This window comes from Ictidomys tridecemlineatus, chromosome 2 (genome assembly GCF_052094955.1).
Source record: "Ictidomys tridecemlineatus isolate mIctTri1 chromosome 2, mIctTri1.hap1, whole genome shotgun sequence".
Classification (NCBI taxonomy): Eukaryota; Metazoa; Chordata; class Mammalia; order Rodentia; family Sciuridae; genus Ictidomys; species Ictidomys tridecemlineatus.
Window position 1 is genome coordinate 67,983,105 of NC_135478.1, and position 21,441 is coordinate 68,004,545.

At 40.3% G+C, this 21,441-nt stretch overlaps 1 pseudogene across 1 annotated transcript; it reads left to right on the forward strand.

The window, feature by feature from the left end:
- The first annotated feature begins 16,094 nt into the window (after positions 1 to 16,094).
- LOC144364712 (vitrin-like) lies at positions 16,095 to 20,151 on the forward strand (annotated as a pseudogene). The gene is made up of 2 exons (XR_013427928.1): positions 16,095 to 16,340; positions 19,470 to 20,151. The product of XR_013427928.1 is annotated as a vitrin-like (transcript).
- The last annotated feature ends 1,290 nt before the right edge of the window (positions 20,152 to 21,441 follow it).

Consider the following 21,441-nt stretch of genomic DNA (forward strand, 5'->3'; position numbering starts at 1 on the left):
CAAAATATCTGCTCTATTGAATTGAGCAAAAATCTCGGGGAGTGGGGGATGATAGGAAAAATGAGACCGAAAAAACATATAGCATGTCTCATTTCCACTCTCCTGCCATGCTACATGTTACTTGATATCTGAAATATTTACAGGATTCACTGCAGGATTACTACAAAGGGAAATGTACTTCAGATGAAAGAGTTTTTCTGGAGACCTCAACAAACTGGAAATGGGAACAAGCCCCAGGAAGCCGCTGTGTTGTCTCAGGGAAGAGATGACCAGAGTTTCCTGTAAATGAAAACTCATCAGGCAACAGGTTTGAGCCCCTCGGGTAAAAAGGCAAGCGCGACGGCGACAGCGACCCGGAGTGGGCCAGTGGAAGGTCTTGGAGTACCGAAACTCCCGACGTCGGGGCTAACGAGAGGACGGAGTGCGGCCGGTGGGAGGACCAACGTCCTGCAGGTGGACAGTACAGCTTGCTTTGAGCTTTTTTTATTTTTAAAAAACAAAATGATCAGGAAGCTCTAAAAGATGTACAACTCGGGCTGATATGTTAGCGTGATACTTCCCTGAGTGTGCGTACAACTGGGAGCGCCGACCATGAACTTCCGCAGCTTTTGCCCCCGGGCGGGCGCGGGGCACAGCTCCGCCTAGCCCATACGTGGAGGAAATACGCGCTGGGCGCTTCCAAGGCCCCTCGATGGACATCCGCGGGCGCGGGGCACAGCGCCGCCTAGCCCAGACCTAGAAGAAACCCGCGCGGGGCGGTTCCAAGGCCCCTCTGTGGAGATGGGGCGGAGCAGGACCGCGGCCACGCCCAGCCCAGGCGCAGCCAGCTGGCCTCCCGCGCCCCGCCCCGCGACTACATTTCCCAGCAGGCGCTGGGCTGCGGCGCAGCCTCAGTTGACCCACTTTCGGCCCGTCACGGGCTCGTCTGGCACTGCGCCCAAGCGACTGCTCCCTGCTGACTGGGGTGTGGGCCAGGAGCTGCGGAGGGAGTGGGAGGTGCTGCTGGCTGCCTCCGTTGCCTCAGCTGCTGGGCGCCTGAGCAGCCTGCGGCCACCATGACGAAGCAAGGCAGGTCCTTGGGTCTTCTTCAGCAACAACCACCCTGGCGGGCGCCGGCGGTGCTAAGGGGTTCGGGCTTCTGGCGGAGGCTGATGCGGCGACGGGTCCCTTACCCCTTGGCCATCCCACCAGAATCTCATCCCCTTCTTCCCTTCACCTTTGGCTTTCGCTAACCCCACTTCTTCCACCCGGGTTCTCACTCCAGCTCTGGATGCGTTTATGACCCTCCCCGCGCCTTTTCCTCTGCTGCTTCCCACTCTTAACTCCCAGTCTCATTTCCACTCTCCTGCCATGCTACATCTTAGGGCGTCCCTTTTCCTTCACTAATTGGGCTGACAGTAATTTTGAGACACTGAGCAAAACATGCTGTCCTACCGTGTCCCATCCTAGGTCTGGACACGTTATCTGCCAAAGGTATTGGTAGTTGATTTCTCTTTCTGCAAGGAAAGTGATCCAAGAAGACAGCCCAAGTTGTATCCGTGGGGCCTTGGCTTTCAGTGAGAGACTGATGTTGGGCAATAGTGTTAGAAATATCAACTCCCTTTTTTTGTATGTGAAGTCTTTTTTTCTGGCCTTTTCTTCTTTTTCACCGCTCCTGTGTTTCATTTAGTTTCATGGATTTTGAATGAAGGACCTAGGTAATTGTGGTCCAGTCATGGTTTGCAGATGGTTCCGGTTCTCAGAATCTAAAACTTGCCAAGAGTTAATTTTATGTTCCATGTTTTGTGGGACTGGCATGTATTTTTAAAGGAGCTAAAGAGGCTTCAGTATTAATTACTTGCCTTACATAATCTACCAGATAAAATATATCCAGAGGTGAGCTATTGTGGGCCCTGAGAAGAATGAAAGTGAGTTGATACTTTACAGGCCATTCTGAGTTGGTAAGTTGGTTTTCAGTGCTGGTTCTTAAAAGTTATAAAGCACAGGGCTGGGGATGTGGCTCCAGCGGTAGCACGCTCATCTGGCGTGCAGCCAGCCCGGTTCAATCCTCAATCCTCAGCACCACATACAAACAAAGATGTTGTGTCCGCTGAAGACTAAAAAATAAACATTGAAATTCTCTCTCTCTCTCTCTCTCTCTCTCTCAAAAAAAATAAAAATAAAAATAAAAAAATAAAACTGATAATGAGAAATTTGTAGAAGTTTATATATTAAAAAAAAAGTTATAAAGCACACACTTAATTTCAGGAGGAACTTAAAGAACTGTTATTGGTTGTGCCTGTTTTAGGGGCTAATCCTATATGCTTAGGAAATTTGAGTACAGTTTTTGTTTGTAAAGTACTTGAAATTAAAATGCTATCCAGTTTACCCCCCCTCACCTCTTTTTGTAACATGTATTTTCTTTGGCAGAGAGGGCAAAATCTGTTAAGTAGAATCATGTGCTAAAACAGACTGCTTTTGTGAAGAAATGGTTCTCCACAAGGCAAGATTATAGTAGACAGGGTTATCAATAAGGACCGTGATTGCTGCTAGCTCTGTGACCTAGAGGAAATCCTTTAACCTCTCTGGGCTTCACTTTCATCATTTATATTCATGACATGTTTACTGAATACCCACCATTTGTGTCTAGGTTATGGGATTAACAAAAATGACAGAGATTCTGCCCTCCTGGAGTTTGTTTTAGTCTGAAGGCAAATAATCAGCAAGTGCAGCTGTGTAGAATAATGGTTTACAGTGGTAACAGCTGTGGGGAAAAACAAGTCAGGGTACAGGAATAAAGTGTGATGGGGCAGCTGTTTTAGATGGGATTATTAGGGAAGATCTCTCATGGAGATGATGGATGAACAGGTTGAATGAATGTGAAAGTGGTCCATGGTGTCTATGATTTCTTCTAAGTCTGTATTTCTACAGTTTTATGTTTATATTCTTTGGTGACTTTCATTTCTACTGTTATGGTGCTCTAATATAGTCTATTTGAAATTTGTAAGTTTTCTTAGAATGAGTCTGATCATGTCTATATAGTACCCAACATGTTTGAATGCTTATACATTTTTACCTTTATTAGTAATGCATTGTGTAAATGAGCTTGTGGATTTCAGGCTTCAAGAAAGAGTTAAAGGCAGGGCTTAACTTCAATGTGTGCATTTGCAGGATATGATTTTTTTATATAGCTGCTTATATTTTAATTTCTGATTTAGGAATTGTAAAATAAGTCAAAAACAAACAAGAACTCAATACTACAAGTAGGAGTTTGGGAATTTCTAATCCATCCTGTCCTGTTCACCCTCTCCCTCACGTTTAATTTTTTTTATTTTCCTGTGTTTTCAATCTTTACTTTTTGACACAGACACACACATGCACACTTTAAACTTAAGGTAGGTTTCTCATTCATGCTCATCATATTAAGAACAATACATTTTTACAGTGTCTTGACTTGTACTAAATTAAGTTCCCATAGAGAAACTTAAAAACTCTGTCATATTTTCTGAACCTAAGTATTAAAGGGGAAGAGGGTTTCCAATATTCTGTGATCTTTGTCTCCCTTATTACTGAAATTGGAAATTTAAAAAAAAACATTTTTTGCATCAGATCATCATTAAATTCAAACATTTCACTTCATTTTTCTTCGCCATTAGAAATATTTCTAGTAAAACAATAGGAAATAAAATAGTTAAATGAATTTTGATGAAATATGGATCATTTTTAAATTTCTTATGTTATTAACACCAACAAAGATTTAAGATTCTGTCTAATTTGTCCCTTCAGGAACCTGTCAGTTCTGCTCTTTCAAGTTGACAAGGCAGAGTTTTCAAAGGCAATCCAAGGTCCCAACTACCTGGCCTGCCTCTGCCACATTCAGATTTTGAGAGTAAGGAAACAGCTATATTGTATCGAAAACTTTTGTCATTTATTTCCCCATGCACATTTTAATAGACTGTCTATTAACTTTTAGCAATGTTCTCCCACTCTAAGAGAATAGGCTATTCATGGGAGAAAAAAAGAATAATCAAGGTATTAATGAGCTTTACATGTGTGAAAGGAATTGGAGAAAGAATACTAATAAGATTTGAGAATATTTTCTGTATGTGAGACATTGTGCTAAAGACCCCAAAGAAACATGTAGTCTAGTTAGTATAATAGAAAATAAACAATATGTAGAAGAATCAAAGTTTCTAATTTGCTAGGAAGGTTAATTTTCTTAGAATAGCATAAGAGGGAAGAATTGAAAGTGAAGGAAATGAGAGCTGGAGGAAAATGCTTTGAGTTAAAGAGAGCCCAAAGGTCCGTATTTGAAAATTTCTAACTATTAGGAAAGCAAATATATGAAACACAAAAATTAGTGGCCCTAGCTGGGAGCAGTGGCACAGTGCTCACCACCCCAGCATATTGTGAGGTTGAGGCAGGAGGATCACAGGTTCAAACCCAGCCTCAGCAACTTGGATCCAGTCTCAAAATAAAATGTAAAAAAGGAGTCTGGGGAATGTGGCCCAGTGATTAAGTGCCCCTGGGTTTAATTCCTGGTCCTTCCCCAAACCCATGCCCTAGATTTTTGGGGATTACTAGGGTTTGAACCCAGAGGTGATTTACCACTGAGCTGCATCCTCAGCATCCCTCCATTTTTTGTTGTTAATTTTTAAATTGAAACAGGGTTTCTTTAAATTGCTGAGGCTGACTTCGAACTTATGATTCTCCTGCCTCAGCCTCCCAAGTCACTGGAATTATAAGTGTGCACCACTCTCTGTTCCTGGCTTGGCCCTAGATCTTGATGATTATGTGTGGTAGAATTGGAAGAGGCTTGGATATTTACCAGAAAGTGCTAGAATTGTATGTAGTTGGTTATTAGATTGTGCAGGGCATGTGTTGTGGAGGTTGTATGCTGGAGTATTCATGAATCTGGGTTTTGTCAGTAATCATTTATATTTTCATTCAGCATATATTTCTTAAGTACCTACCTCATGCTGTATCCCATTTGAGGTACGAGAAAAGATACAACAATGAAGAGAGAATAAAGAGATCTTGCTCTAATCAAGTTTAAATTGGGAGCAGACAGTGATAAATACATACATAACAGATTGAAAGGTGATAAATGCCCTGTTGGGATAAGGGGGATGTGTAATCCTTGAGAGGGGAAGAAAGCTTTTACTGATAAGATGCCATTTGAGTTAAAACCTGAAAATGTAATAACCTGAAGTGAAGCTGTGTAAGCAGGGGAAGCAGCCAGGAGAAGTGGGAATGCTTGGAATGTTTGGGGAATAACAAAGAGGCAGATGTGGCAAGAGTAGAGAAACTGATGGAAGAAATAATGTCATAGAAGTACTGAGTCTTGCCTATTATACCTCAGCAAGATGGGCAGCCATTGTAATGTTTTAATCAGAGAGCAGAGGTAATGGCTGTCTTTAAAAAGATCCCTTTGCCAAAATGAGAATAGATGTGGAAGGGTAGAAGAAGCAGGAAGACTAGTTAGGAGGCTGAGTTAATTCAGGCTAGAAATGAGTGAGGGTGGCAGGGATATATGAATGTATTTTTTGTTATGTCATTAAAGTATAATGGATTCTGAACACCTTTGAAGATAGAACCAGCAAGATGTACTAGGCATTGGATGTAAAATTTGAGAAAAGGGGGAGTCAAAAATGATTGAAATATCTTTTGATGAAGTGGCTTCATAAAACTGTGGAGAAGACTTTCTAAGCATTTAAGTAGAAAAAGTAAGCACTTAAAATGATGTTTATTTTTCTTATTATGATAATATATAAAATATTGTGAAAGGCACAGTGGTATAGATCTTTGTTTAATTCCATGCGCTACAATTTACTGTTGTATATCATGCCTTTAATACTTATTTGCCAAAATGACCTTCCAGAGCCTTGATTTCTTGTGTGTAAAGTGAGGATAATTAATTGCCTTGTGAGACTTAAATGAGTTATTTTAAAGTATCTGGTACAGGTGTGGTACATAACACAAATAAGTGCTGAATAAATAAATAGCAGCAAATGCACTGTGTTAAGTTTTACTCTATTTCTTTTATCCCCAGACAAATGTATGATCTTCAGTCATGAATTCTTTCAAAGCTAGAGTTATGTATGTGCCATCCTGGGTCCATGCAGTCTAGTATTCTGGTTTTGACCCTTGCACTAAGGACATTTTAATAGGAATGATGATCTTGAGTATCTGCTTCAAAATAGTTATATACTTTGAAAGTACTTGCTCTCTTTGATAACCCCCAGGCATCTGCTATCTTAGAATTCTTATGAGCTCTTCTGAATATAATTATCTAAAGTTTGCATTTTACCTTGGGTAACATTGTACACACTTACTACTCTATGCAACTAATCCTCAATTCAATTGGTCCTTTAACTTACTCTTTTATTTTGGGAACAGGTAAACCCCATGATGGTATGGTATAATTTTGTGAGCAGGTTAATTTTTCATTCTATTCATAGCCTTGATAATTTCACAAGCTTTAATTATGAGGTTTTACTCTTTTAAAACATATCTTATTTGTTATTTAAGTTTTAACATTTCTCAAACCTTGCTGAAGTCTTAGAATAATGTGTGGAACTTTAAAAGTTACCTATTCCCTGGGCTCCACCCCAGACCACTCAATAATATTTATCAGAATCTTTGGAAATATGGTCCCTGGCATTACTGGGTTTTTTTGTTGTTGTTTGTTTGTTCATTTTTTAAAGCTACCTTATAGTTGTAATATGCAAGGTTTAAGAACAAGTACTTTAGTTATTGTTTTTTGTTTTTACATATAGAAAACACACAGTATATATTAAAAAAAAGTTTGGCAGTTTCAACATTTGTGTTGGTTTTTCATATATGGATAGCTTTATAGAATTTGGGATATGATTTCTTTTTTTATTTCCATTGTTCTTTCTGATGATAGCTAGCATTTTATTTTTAGGCAGTAGAATATTATGATTTGAATCACCTCCCACTGACTGAAGTATATAATGACAGTGTAATCTTTGAGCTGGAACTAACTTTGAAAATAACCCTTACTTTAGGTATAGGTAAAGTGAGGCCAGAGAGAGGGATTAAATGATCAAGAACAAAATAGTTTTCTATAAGCTCTGTCACTTAAGTTTCCAGATGTCTTTTTTTCTTTTTGGTATTGGTGATTGAACCTATGGGTGCTTAACCACTGAGCCACATCCCTAGCCCCACCACCCCCTTTTTAATGTTTTATTTAGAGATAGGGCCTCACTGAGTTGCTTATGACCTTGCTAAGTTGCTGAGGCTGGTTTTGACTCCAGATCCTCCAGCTTCAGCCTCCAGAGCTGGTGAAATTACAGGTGTGTACCATCATGCCCAGATTCAGCTACTCTTTTAAAAAGTCTTTTCAGATACTATTTCTTTTTTTTTAAGAATTTCTTCTTTAGTTGTAGATGGACACAACCTTTATTTTGTTTATTTTTTAATGTGGTGCTGAGTATTGAACCCAGTGCCTCATGCATGCTAGGTGAGTGCTCTACCACTGAGACACAACCCCAGTCCCACTATCTTTCTTTTCATTGTTGATTTTATTTTATTTATTTTTTGGTTCTGGGGTTCGAACTCAGGCCATTAGACATGCTAAACACACACTTACCACTAAGGCACACCCTAGCCCTAATATCTCCTTCATTCCTAAAACTTTCAGAAGTAATCAGAGCCACACTAGTGCTACTTTTTATTATTATGATTTTTATTTGTTCTCCTTAGTTGTGACAGAATGCATTTTACTTATTTTATTTAATATATCAGACACAAATATTTTATTGTGTTTTGCCACTTTCTTATTTTACATTTCATATTTTCTTTGTCTTTAGTTTTTTGTAGTTTTATTGATTTGTCAGAGTATGGATTCCTTTTTATTTTGTTTGGAACTTTATTAGGTTTCTTAAATCTTTAGGTTGTCATTTCTTTAATTTTGTCTAATTCTCATAATTCTTTAAATATGTCTCCGATTGCACTTTCTTCTCTTTTTGAAAAAAGGCTTTAATTATATGTATATTGTATTGTAGGTCCTCTCCTTTTCTCTAGTCTATATTTTCCATATTTTTATCCTGAATTTCTTTCTTTCCTATTTTTTTTTTGAGCCTGGATCTCACTGAGTTGCTAATGATGGCCTCAAACTTGCAATCTTCTCCTCATTCCCCAAGTAGCTGGGATTACTTGTGTGTGCCACCATGCATGTCATCTCTGTTTTATTCTGGGTAATTTATTCTCATTTATATTCTAGTTCATTTTCTCATGTCTTAATTCTAATACTTTTATCCAATGAAGTTTTGGTTTTGTTGACATTCACCTTGGTTCTTTTTTCAATCAAATCTGCTGGGTATTTTTTCTCCCCCTCCAAATAACATTCTGTTTGTAGTAGATATTTTCAGAATGATCTTTTATTCTTTAAACTTAGTAGTTATTTCATAATTACTGTCTCTGTAGTTCTTACACTTGAGATATTAGAGGAGCCTTTGAATGGTCTCTTGTTTTCTAGTTCTTGCTCATGATGACTTGACTTATTCTTTTATATTCTTGGTTTATTTTTGTGTTCTACTCACTGTCCTTTAGAAAGTATAACACTAATATGAGCTGTGAGATAGAGGTGTCTTCTTCAGGAGGGTTTTGTTTTTGCTTCTTGTGGATGTCTGGAGGCATTATCAAAATTCAAAGCTACTTTAAAGTGAATTCATTGCTAAGATTTTTTTGAACACCCACCTGATATAAATTATGATTACAAATACATCTGAGTGTCACTACACTTATACCATTTTTGCTTTGAGTTTGTTCTTTAGTTTTTTAGCTTAGTGTGAAGTATGTTACCTCTCAAACTCTTCTATTTTGGATTGTCTGGGTCTTTGATTTTTTTCCCTTGGGTCTTACATGGCTGTCCAAACTAAAGTTCAAGTTTTTTCTGATTGTTCAATACCCAAAAGGGGAAAAAATGGCTTTTATTCCATGTACTTAACTGGATTCCCATGTCTTGTCAAATTTTGACCATGTCATTCTTTGTTATCTTGTCAGCTTTGTGTTTCTTTTAAGAAGATTGTAAAAATATTTTGTACAGAATTTATAGCTGTTTTCAATAGGAGAGTTGCTGTAGGGCACCATTACTGGAAACTGAATTTTTTATGTTACTTTCCAAGTCTAACAAATAAGAATGACTCTAGTAATTATCTTAGGAACAATACCACTGATGGCAAACAGTTCTTTTTTTCCCAATGGATTTAAATTCCAAGTAGACTTGTAGACTTTTCTTTTGCCACTTAAAAATGTGTCATCATCCTATTGTTTCCTAGATTCCAATAATTCTCATGACAACTCAATAATCATTTTTTAATCATTGTTTTCCTGTATATAATGTGTCTTTTTTCCTTTCTCTAGATGAATTTTGAGCAGTATATCATTATGTCCGCAAATGTGTTTTTCTTTTATATGTATTCTGATAATTTTTGTTTTGTCATTTATTCACTAAAAGTTGGAATATTTTGACCAATACTTCTTTTAGTGATTTTTTATACCTCTTTCTCTCTCTCTCTTTTTTTAGACTCCAGTTATATATATGATACACCATTTGATGCTATCATACAGGTCACTGAAATTTGTTCATTCCCCCCTCTCCCATTTTCTGTGCTTCTGAAACTCTTTCAATAATTTTACTGACATACCTTGAAGTATATTCACTTGTGTCCAATCTGTGTTGATCCTATTCAATAAATTTGTAATTTCAAATGTACTTTTCAGATCTAGAATTCCCATGTCATTCTTTCAATTTCACATTTTCACCTTGTCTACCATTATATTTACATGCTTATTTAACATATTTATCAGAATATTTTTTTACAGTCCTTGTCTGCTAACTCCAAAATCTGATTGTCTCTCACCCCTTTCATATTGTTGTTATTGACTGCCTCCCCAACCCCCACCCATTACCCTACTCCTGTCTCTAAATGACATTTCCCTATGTTATTCATTTGTATAGCATTTTTAAAAATTGTATTTTGAACATTATGGATAATACATTTTAGAAACTCTCGATTCTGTTATCTTCCTGTGAAAATATTGCTTGTATTTTTTCAAACAATTAAGTTATTGATGGATCAACTATCTCTTGAAAAGGTTTTGTTATGTTTTATTTATAAGTTTTGTCAGAGTCATCTATATAGGTTTTGCTATCAATCTTATGGTGGTTTTCTTCTTTCTTTTTTTAAAAATATTTTTAGTTGTAGATGGACACAATACCTTTTTAATTTATTTATATGTGGTGCTAAGGATCAAACCCAATGCCTCATATGTGCTAGGCAAGCACTCTACCACTGAGCCACAACCACAGCCCTATGGTGGTTTTCTTAATCCTGGAAAGAGTTTTTTTATTCTAAGTCATACCCTTTCTGTAGACTCAGTGAAAAACCTGAGATATTTGCCAAGCCTATCTAATTCAGCAGGACATGGAATTCAAATTCTGTCTCACCAACAGTGGATATCTGCAGAAATCTCTCCTTGACTTTTTAAGTCTTCCTGTTGATGTTTTTTTTCCCCTGAGGATTCTCAGAATCTCATTCCATACAATCACGTTTGAACATGTGCCAAAAATTTGAAGGGAGTCTATAGATTTGAGGTTTCCCCTTCTATGACTCTCTTAATCAAACATAGGTTCTATGCTATCACCCAAACTCTTTCTTTGAAAATTCTTTGCCTTGGATAGAGCATATGGAAGACTAGCCTTTCCAGAAGTTGAGTGCCATTGCTCTTTTTCATGTGCCAGAAAACGAGGATTTTGAGATGGCCTAATAATATTGTCAGGTAATAATCATCTTGATAACATACATGAAGTTTTGTCCCCTGGTTTGGACATGGAAAGTGAGGTTCTTTATAGAGGTTCATTGCTTTTCTTATTGCCTATGAGCCTTCAACAGCCACAGGTTCACCCAAGAAAACATTTGAAAGAACTGAGAAGTGCCCTAGGGTGTGGGATGGAGGGAAACTCCTAGTGCTTTACTGTCCAGGACTTGAATTCTAAGTCCAGCTAGCTACTTGAAGTAATTTTCCAGGTAGAAGAGGAATGTACATGGAAAGGAGAGATATTTGGGTAGATATGTTGATTTTCCCTAACTCTTGATGTATGGGTCTATCATTTTATTTAGGCTTCTTCTTCCTTTTACTTTTTCTTTTAGTTGTAGATGAACACAATGCCTTTATTTTATGTGGTGCTGAGGATCGAACCCAGTGCCTCACCCATGATAGGCAAATGCTCTACCACTCAGCCCAAACCTCAGTTCTTACTTAGGCTTCTTATGTGCTTCTGAATATAGAGGCCACATTCTGTCTCTGAATATCACCTGTTGGCCAAAACCATTTTCAGAAGGTATCCTAATACTGCCACTATGCATGAAAGAGTAGGAACCCTACCAAACTTAAATATTTTTTAAAAATGGTATTAAACAAAATTCATGGAATTAATTTCAGTTTCATAATAAGGTAAGGACACTGACCATTCAGTGAGGATCAGCCACCCACTTCCTAAAAATGAATTCTGTTTGAGCTGCTTAGATTTAGTATGTGGCAACAGAGCCCTTTGATACCTACATCTATTAATCATACCTTCAGTCACAAGAATCACATGATCCAAATTTATTGCATGTGTGCAAAGGGCATTTTGCTCAGTGAAATTCAAAAGCAGGTACTTCCTATGAAACAGTTATTTACTGAGATCCTTGAGCTATTAGTGTCAAGGTAAAATAGAGTGGTCGGCAGTATATCTAGCGAATTTTTGATAAGTAAATTAAGCTATTTCCAGGCAGTAAAATTTGTGTCCCTTTTAAAGGTAGATTTGATTTGCCATTCATGGGGTTTATCCAAGAATAGGCTAATGTTTAGTAACTGAAGGTGTTCAACACATGTGCTCAAATACAAATCTTCCAATTGCTATTATTTTGTGAGCCACTAACAGGATAATTCAACATAGTATATTTCTTTCTATCTCTAATCATTTATTTATTCAACATTTACCAAGTTCTGCCTGTATTACAATCCAGGCCCTGAGGATAGACAGGGACTCAAGGAATTCACAGCTACACAGAAATCCTTCATTGATCTACTTCTGGGGATCTTGGAAAAGATGCTTTGAAAGTCTCCTCCCACGTTGGGAGTGTAGCTCAGTGGTAAATCTCTTGCCTAGCATGCAGGAGGCCCTGAGTTCAATCCCCAGTACCATCAAATTAAAAAAAAAAGGTCTCCATGCCCACACTTGAGGACTTAGTAACCTAAAGCCCAAAATAGCCTCATAATATGCAGGTCCTCTTTCAAAAATTGTTAAGAATCCCAAATGGTGGTAGCAAAGCAGTAAACCAACCCCCATCTGACTACATGGATTGCACACCCATACAGTGGGTCACAGTTCTGAAATAATCTCTCTCCATCCCCTGTGAAGGATCCCGGTCTCTGTCTTCCCATCACTCTGGCCACAGTGGAACATTTTATGAACCACAGTTTAAGGCTTTGAAGCAGCTTCTCTTTGTATATAAAAGAATTAAGTATTATTTTTACCTTTCTTGACAGTAATAACTTTTGAGCTAATTTTTATTTTTATTTTTTTGTTCTACCTCTTCAATGACAACCCTGCTAACCAGTTTAACCTCAAAAACTCACATGAATTCTTGAGACCTGAAGACAGCTGTTGAGAAAATTACCCAGAGAGGAGGGCTTTCTAATGTAAGTATGTGACTCCACTTCAGATAATTCTATCTTGTTGCCATGGTTCTCTTTCTATGTGGTTGTCTTCTAACATTCTATATTAAAGGAGGAAAAAAAAAGAATCCATCAAGAAATGACTCATGTAACATCTGTGTCTTTTCTGAAGTATTATAATGAGTTCAGGTGGCAAGAATTGTCAAAACATGTGTGTCATCTAGTTCCAGCTTTCTTGGTTCCTCAGGATGCCAACATTCTTCAGGACAAGCAGGACTGCTGTTGTGACTATTTCCTGGTTGGACTCCAAGTTGCCAAGATTGAACATTAAATCCCACCACCAATTCCATCAGAAAGCAGTTCAGTGCTCCTTGGGAGTCTTGTTCCAATCAGCTACTGTTGCAGCAATGACTTTGCAAACAGAGTCTTTTCCTCTATTTCAAGATGAATCTTTTGTGATGTGTGAGCCTTTGGAGGGGGAAACAGAAGTTCAAGATGTAATCCTCACTGGAGCAGGTTCAGAAACTCCATTTTATTATTTCACCCAGAGGTGACGGCACATTAGGAAACAAGTTTCACATTTTCACACTAACCGTGCTCAGACTGTCAAAGAACCCAAGCCAATGTGTAATTAATGTATAAATGTTAGCCTTATTTTGGGGGACACAAGGGGGGATGATTATATGCTTCTCAGGGAACCTGTTCATATCATCAAAATCCAAAGGACTGGAGATGTGGGCCACATTTTCTTGGCATGGAGAATCTACATTCAGGGTGTAGAACTATCTTATCCTTGAGGGAGTTACAATAAATCTGATTAATTATTTTCCTCCCCAACCCTGAGAGAACATTTTGTAGCCATCATACATAAGAATCAAGTAAATGCAGAGCCTGTCACTTTTGAACAATGTTAAATAAACACTGACCAAGCTGCTGTTCTCCATGTCCCAAATTCCAAAGCATCTTCATTACAAACATGATAAAGTTGATTTCTGACTTGTTCTCCACTTAATCCTCCCATGAGCAAAATTTTACTGGAGAAAAACTTCAGAAGACAACTAACTTCCCTGAGGAGATCAGAAAGGTGTTTCAACCTAATCAGTATACCTTTTTCAGTGTAGCACAGGTTTGAATTCTGCCTCTGGTTCAGGATTTGGGTTCAGAGGACAGAATCCAACCAGCTGGTTCATGTATAAAGTGATTTATTTCAGAGCATTAAACATTATGAGAATTATAGAAAGGATTGAAGAAGCAGAATTTGGGAGGTTTTTTTTTTTGGCAACAGGGCTTCCAAAGGAACTGCTACCTCTTCCAAGATCTAGAAACAACTTTCTGAATTCTGCCACCATAACCTCTTCAGGAACCTGTTTCAGCAGGAAGCCTACAATTAGGAAGCTTCTTCTACAGCTGCCACTCCAGAACCAAGTCCTCCCTGATCCATTCTTATCCACAAAAGGGCTATTCTGCACCCTCTCTCCTAATACCATCAAAGCTAGCAACCACACAAACATGTCTGTCAATGGTGCTCTAAGAGAAGTCAAATACTCTACAGATTCTCATCAGCATAAACTGCTGAAAGAAAAGTACAGCCCCTGCCTGCTGTCATCTTCTAAATCTCATGTAAATACATCAATTTGTGAAAGTAAAATCTAGATGCAAGAGAGTCTGGACATTGTAGTTTTCAGACATCCAGCATCTGGTTTCAAGACCCACTACAAGCCCCGCACAGTGGTGTATGCCTGTAATCCATCAGCTCTGGAGGCTGAGGCAGGAGGATTGCAAGTTCAAAGCCAGCTTCAGCAATTTAGCAAAGCCCTAAGCAATTCAGTGACAACCTGTCTCTAAATAAAATATTTTTTTTTAAAAAAATGGCTCACGATATGACTCATTGGTTAAGTGCCCCTGAGTTCAATCCCCAGTACCAGAAGAAGTAGAAGAGGAGGAGGAGGAGGAGAAGGAGGAGGAGGAGGAGGAGGAGGAGGAGAAGGAGGAAGGAAGGAAGGAAGGAAGGAAGGAAGGAAGGAAGGAAGGAAGGAAGGAATCAACAACAACAATAAAAATCCACTGCAAGGTTGGTGGAATGTGCATCAAGCACTGGTTCACTGTGGGCCAACTAGTCTCAAGATTAGGTGGGGTCAAAGTGATCTTTTGGCCTCCTTATGGTGCCTAATATTGAGCCAGAAAGGACTACTAGAAGCTTTGGGACTTGATGGAAATTATCCCTTGGCCATGGAAGCAGTTTTCAGCAGCCAATGTTTTCTCTTAGCAACCAGGTTCAGTGCAGACAGTTCACAGGGGTTTACTAAGACACTTCTCCAGGACTTTAGATGTAACCATTTGATACTTTCATTTGACAGGTAATATTATACTGCCCAAACCAGAGAAGCATTGAGTGTGATAATATTTACTTAAAGAAGGTGGTTGTTAGCTGTTATTAGGGACTCATTTGAGAATCTCCAAAAAGAATATGTATGGCCTTGCTACCCAGATAGTACTCATACACAAGATCCTGTGTATAATTTCAGAGGATGCATGGGTATACATACACATCTCTCTCACACACACATACACACACACACTGGTTCCACACAACCCAGCAAGGGAGCCTTGTCATCCCAATTTGCCCAGGGGAACTTGGGCTTTTAGCACTGAGACTGGGAAATTGCTGGGAAAGTAAGATAGTTTGTCATCTAGTTGACTCTGAAAATGTCCTGAGACCCTGCACATGGGAGAAAGGCATCTCAAGGTTTCACAAAGCCTCATGATTGTTGCACTCAGCTGAAGCAGATCATTGGCCTGGAAGTCTAGACCCAGAGACCATTAGGGACCACCCAGGGCCACACAGCCAGTGGTTGGCACAGCCAGGGCTAGAACACAATCTCTCAGTTCCTGGTATAGCTCTTCCTTGGACAGCCAAACTTGGGCCCCTGGCTTGGAACTGGCAGAAAGACCGCTGACCACAGAATACAGCCCTGCAGGCCCAGCAGCTCCCAGGATTTAGGAAGCCCAGAGAAGGCTACTGTCACTCCAGTTCAACTCCCCTGATCCTGTGCTCTAGGACACAACGTGAGGCAGCTTAGAGACTTAGAGTGAGTCTGGTACCCAAGCAAATAAGAGTCCCTTTATTTCTATGAAAGTCTTTCCCTGCTACTTGCTGGTCCCTATAACTTTTTTCAAGGCAATTAGAAATTAAAGGCTTAAAATGAAACTAAGGGAGTGATGTGACAGCTGCATTGTGAATGTGCCCCAGTGCCACTAAACTGTACACTCACAAATGCTGCTGAATTGTACACCTAAAACTAAAGTGTTTCAAAAAATAGAACAGTCAAACTGGGAGGGAATGAGTGTGTTTTTTTTTTTTTGACCTTTTTGTGCTGCTGTGATCTGTTTCTGAATTTACCACTGGCATAATTCCTTCAAGCATGAGTCTTTTTATTCTAGGCTGGGCCATCTCCTTTGTGACCAAGACCTTCTTTTCCAAAGCCAATGGAAACAGAGGTGGTGTTCCCAATGTGGCCATAGTGATGGTAGATGGTTGGCCCACAGACAAAGTGGAGGAGGCTTCAAGGCTTGCAAGAGAATCAGGAATCAACATTTTCTTCATCACTGTAGAAGCTGCTGTGGAAAATGAGAAGCAGTATGTGATGGAGCCTAACTTTGCCAACAAGGTTTGTAATTGCCAGAGACTCACCCATAGTCAAGCTCCCCTGTACTCTGAAAAGCTGAAATTCCAGGAAGATTGTTTTCTTGGGCTTTCAAAAGTGTATGAATCTCACATCTAGGTAGTGGTGTCTCCAATGAAGGTATCTCAAATTATTCTCTCAAAGAAAAGTCTCACACCCACCCAAGGCCAGCAGCTTGGGAACAGAAGGCAGAGCAGTGTTCCAAAGGTCTCATGTGGAGACTCTTCCTTCCTTGCTCCTCCCAAAGCATCAGGGACGTCGACCAGGCAGTCCAGGAAGGCTTCATATAAACACATGAGCATGCAAATGTATGTACACACACACACACACACATGTACTTTCACACAAATATGCTACACATTAATCAATCTGATAAACAAGAGAAGGGAGGTGTTTCGACATTTCAGGCAGGTCATGTTTCCAATGCTATTTCTGGGTTTGCTGAGATGTCTGGCTGGACCTGAAGCAGGACAGATGGGATAGTTGGCCTCCTGTTCCAGTCTACTAAACCACCTTTGGTGTTTTCCAGTGGCTGTCCACGTAAACCTTCCTTCAAAGGCAAAGCTTCAACTGAAGGAAAGAGAAAGAGAGAAGAAAGGATGGAGGGAGGGAGGAACAGAGCCAGCAAGCTTGGACAGCTTGTCTTTTATTTTTTATTTTTTATATTTTTCGTACTGGGGTTTGATTCTAGGGGTGCTCTACCAGTGAGCTACATCCTCAGGTATATTTATTTATCTATTTATTTATATTTGAGACAGAATCTTGCTAAGTTGCAGAAGCTGGCCTTGAACTTGGGATCCCTGCCTCTGTCTCCTGAGTTGCTGGGATCTCCGGCCTGTGCCATCACGCCTGGCAAAATCTTGTCCGTGATGCTCCTCCAACTTTATTATTATGTTTTTGGAGCTAATAAGGCGTTACCTCCTGCAGCATACCAGGCTGCTGACTTCTTCTTGCCCCATGAAATCCTCTTCATTGGCTTCCTGGACCTGTGCAGCTGTTATTTCACTTGCTCTTTTCTTCCATTATGTACCCTGAACATGGACCTTTTCAGGACTTAGATCCTATTCATCCATCTTCCCTCACAATCTTCTCTTCCTCCAGTCTTCCCAAGGCCACAGCTTCAGTTCTCATCTCTTGAGCTGTACAGTCTTCTCTGTTCAGATGAAAGACTCTCTCCCAGTACCTCCATACTATGGATTGAGCCCTAGGGTGCTCTACCACTGAGCTATATCCCAGCCCTTTTTATTTTTAGACAGTCTCTTGCTGTTGCTCCTGCCTCAGACTCCGAAGTCATTGTGATTGTAGGCATGTGCCATCACACCTGGTGACCTTTCCCTTTTTGGAAGCCCTGTCAGAACTTGAAGTCCTACATGCAGCAAGCCAAGTTCATCATCATCTTTCCCACCAAAAATGTCTCCTTCTTGGGACTTTGTATGAACAGCCCCATCCATCCCAGAATTTCTCATCAGCTCCCAAACTGCATCCCTTTTCTCTCTGTTCTTTCTCTTGCCCAGTGACATCTCCCCACTTCAAGTCAGTATTTAACATCTTACCTGCCTTTCTCCTGGGTCTCCTGTGTAGAGATTTAACAGTGAAGCCAAACTCATGCTTATAAAGACTTCTTCCAACTTTGGGGCTCTTGCTCCAAACCCTTCACTGTTTCTCTTTGTTCTTGAGGCCTTCTAAAGCATAGTCCCAACCCTGCTTCTGGCCCTGCTGCTGTGACACCACAAAGGCCCTGTGCTCAGGACAGTGGCCACCTGTCCCTGGCTAGCACCACCACTCTCTGCTGCTGGAATCTCACACAGGCTGTCCAATAGGGATACTGCCTCTCCATCCAGAAGATCAGCTTCCTACAAGCACTCAACCTTTTCTGCTGCCTCCTCCATAGAAAGTTTTGTAACCTGCTTTAGGTTTTTACAAATCAAAAAAAAAACATGTATTTTTCCTAGAATGTTTAAGCCATTACTAGTTTCAAAATAATTTTTTAATTATACAGATTCATCCGTAGTCATGAGGTCAGACATGCTCTGTGACCCGCAAAGGAAGGGACGGGAAGAAATGTTCCACCTAGGGCTGGGGATGTAGCTCAAGCGGTAGTGTGCTTGCCTGGCATGCATGTGGCCCGGGTTCGATCCTCAGCACCACATACCAACAAAGATGTTGGGTCAGTCGAGAACTAGAAAATAAATATTAAAAATTCATATTCTCTCTCTCTCTCTCTCTCTCTCTCTCTCTCTCTCTCTCTCTCCCTCTCCTCTCTCACTCTAAAAAAATGTTCAAATGTTCCACCTTAGAAACACTAGCCCTGTCACTTCCAGGAACACACCAGCAAGTTTGCTCAATGTTTATTTGTAGCTGACTTGAATTTTTTCTGGAACAAGCTTAGGCACAAATAAATAGATATTTGTTTGCCTATTGGCAAGGTTGTCTGGAAGGCAGAGCTTGGGTTTTGAAGGCAGACAGCTAGGCAATCTAGTTTGGGGAACTCAGGCATGTCCCCTTGTAGTGGCCCTCAGTTTGTTCTCTAACAATGGGGGAGGTCATTGTTCCCCTTATAGGGTGAGGTGAGGATTGAATAAGAGAATCTCTCCAAGAGCACCTAGTACTACCCTGACCCATGTGACTACTCAGCAACTCTGGGGCCCCTTCCCAGTGGGTGCAGCCTGCTCTGGAAACATTCCTCAGTCACTTCTAAGGTGTGCTCTGTTTTTCTCAGGAGAACAAAAGCTTTCTTTAATTTTCTCATGCATTGGTGCCCATCAATGCCAGTCATGGCTGGCTGCCAGTACAAATGAATTGAGCTGAAGAGGCATAAATCTAAAGCAGAAATCAGTGACTTACATCTCCCTGTGAGTTTGCCTAGCACAAGGGCTTCCCACTGAGGCATTGTTATCTGTGGAGACAGGAGTGATTTCAGAGATTACTGGAGAGGTCTTTGTCTCAGCAAGTGCCTACATAGTGGAACAGAAAGGGAAAGAGCCATCAACAAGGACTAGCACAGTAAACAGTAGTCTGTTTGCTTCTTTACCCACCTGGAGGCCCAAGGTAAGGGTGCCAGGTTGGGCGACTTGACTGCTGACCTGGTGAGTGTCCCTCCCCTCTGTCCTCCAGGCTATGTGCAGAACCAATGGTTCAATGTGCAGAGTTGGTTGGGCTTCTCCAAGACCATGCAGCCCCTGGTGAAGTGGGTCTGTGACACCGACTGCCTGGCCTGCAGCAAGACCTGCTTAAATTCAGCCGACATTGGCTTTGTCATTGATGGCTCCAGCAGTGTGGGGACAGGCAACTTCCACACAGTCCTGCAGTTTGTGGCCAACATCAGCAAGGAGTTTGAGATTTCAGACACAGACACACGTATCAGGCCATGCAGTACCCTACGAGCAGCGGCTGCAGTTTGGGTTTGACAAGTACAGCACCAAGCCTGACATCCTCAATGCCATCAAGAGGGTGGGGTACTGGAGTGGTGGCACCAGCACTGGCGCCTCCATCCACTATGCCCTGGAGAAGCTCTTCAAGAAGTCCAAGCCCAACAAGAGAAAGCTGATGATCCTCATCACCGAAGGCAGCAGGACCTACGATGACGTGCGGATACCAGCCATGGCCACCCATCAGAGGGTAGGGGGAATCTGGCTCAGCCAGCTGCTGAGGCTCCTCTCTAGGGCAGGGAGAGGCTGTCCTTGGAGGGCAAGGAAGGCTCTGCTTTTTTGTGCATTGGTTTTGTCTGTGACTCTCAAAAATGTTCAAAGCCATTAGAGGAGCAAATATTGCAGGTGTCTGAGTAGCAAAGAGGGAAGGATGAAGGGCAGCCAGAGACTCCCCCAGTGTCTTTGAAAACAGGGACCCTTTCCTTGACCTTCTACATTCTGAGACTTTTCCCACCAGGGCTTGAGACACTAAAAGGGAATTCTATTTTTCACTTTCTATGAAAGAAAAACAAATCCCTAGCTGTGTTGAAGACACCAATTTGTCCTTAATACCTTTTAAAGACTTATAGTGTTCTTTAAGGAAGTTGTACTATGTTTGTAAATAAGATATTGAGGGTTTGGGGGGAAAACCCTAAGAAATTTTGCTTCAGAATATCTAAAAGTCATATTTCCATATAAAAATTTCTAAGTTGTCGAGAGAAGGCTCAAAAGCACAAAAAAATGACGGCTGAGGATGTACCTCAAGTGATAGTGTACTCGCAGGGGGCACTGGGTTCGATCCTCAGCACTATATTAAAAAAACGAAATAAAGATATTGTGTTCACCTAAAATTAAGAAATAATTATTTAAAATAACACAAAAAATGAACAAAGTGCTTAAGTGTTTAGAAAATAAATCACATTTATGAATTAATATATATATTTTTTTCTCAAAAGTGCCATAAAATAGCATGTAAATATAATAGCCTGAAGGAACCCAAAATGATAATAATAATAGTAATATTAAATGGGCTGGGGTTGTAACTCAGTGGTAGAACACTTGCCTAACAAGTGTGAGGCATTGGGTTGGATCCTTAGCACTACATAAAAATAAATAAATAAAAGGTATTGTAGCCATCTACAACTAAGAAAAAGAAAAATAGTAACAATAACAATGATAAAACTGAATAAAGTAGTCAGAGGAACTGGAGACCTCTAAGTGCTAGGGTACAAAACTCACACAATGCAGTGGTCAATTATTTTTCCCTTTTCTGTGCATACTTTTAATATGGGTTATTTTTTCAGGATTTTTTGTATTCTTGAGAGCTGCTTTAAATCCTTCCTAAGACAATTCTTTACGAACGGGTGGTGCTGACTTCCAGAAACCAAAGTATCTAGACAATGCATTCAGGCAAAGTCTTCTCAGGGACTTGCCTTTTGCAGAGTCTGTGGGGCACCTTCACAATGGTGAGATGGTGATGTTCTTTGTGCCAGTTGTCACAAATTCCCTTGGTCTCACATCAGCAGAATTGGTTCAAGGGTCATAAGCTACCCGCTCCAAATCCTAGAGTGAGTGGCAGATGGGCCAGTTCTCTTGGCTCATCAGAGGGCTTTTTCTAGCACATCTGTCCAAGCTCACGTTCAGTCCCATCCCCACTTATTTCTCTAGGAACCTTCTTT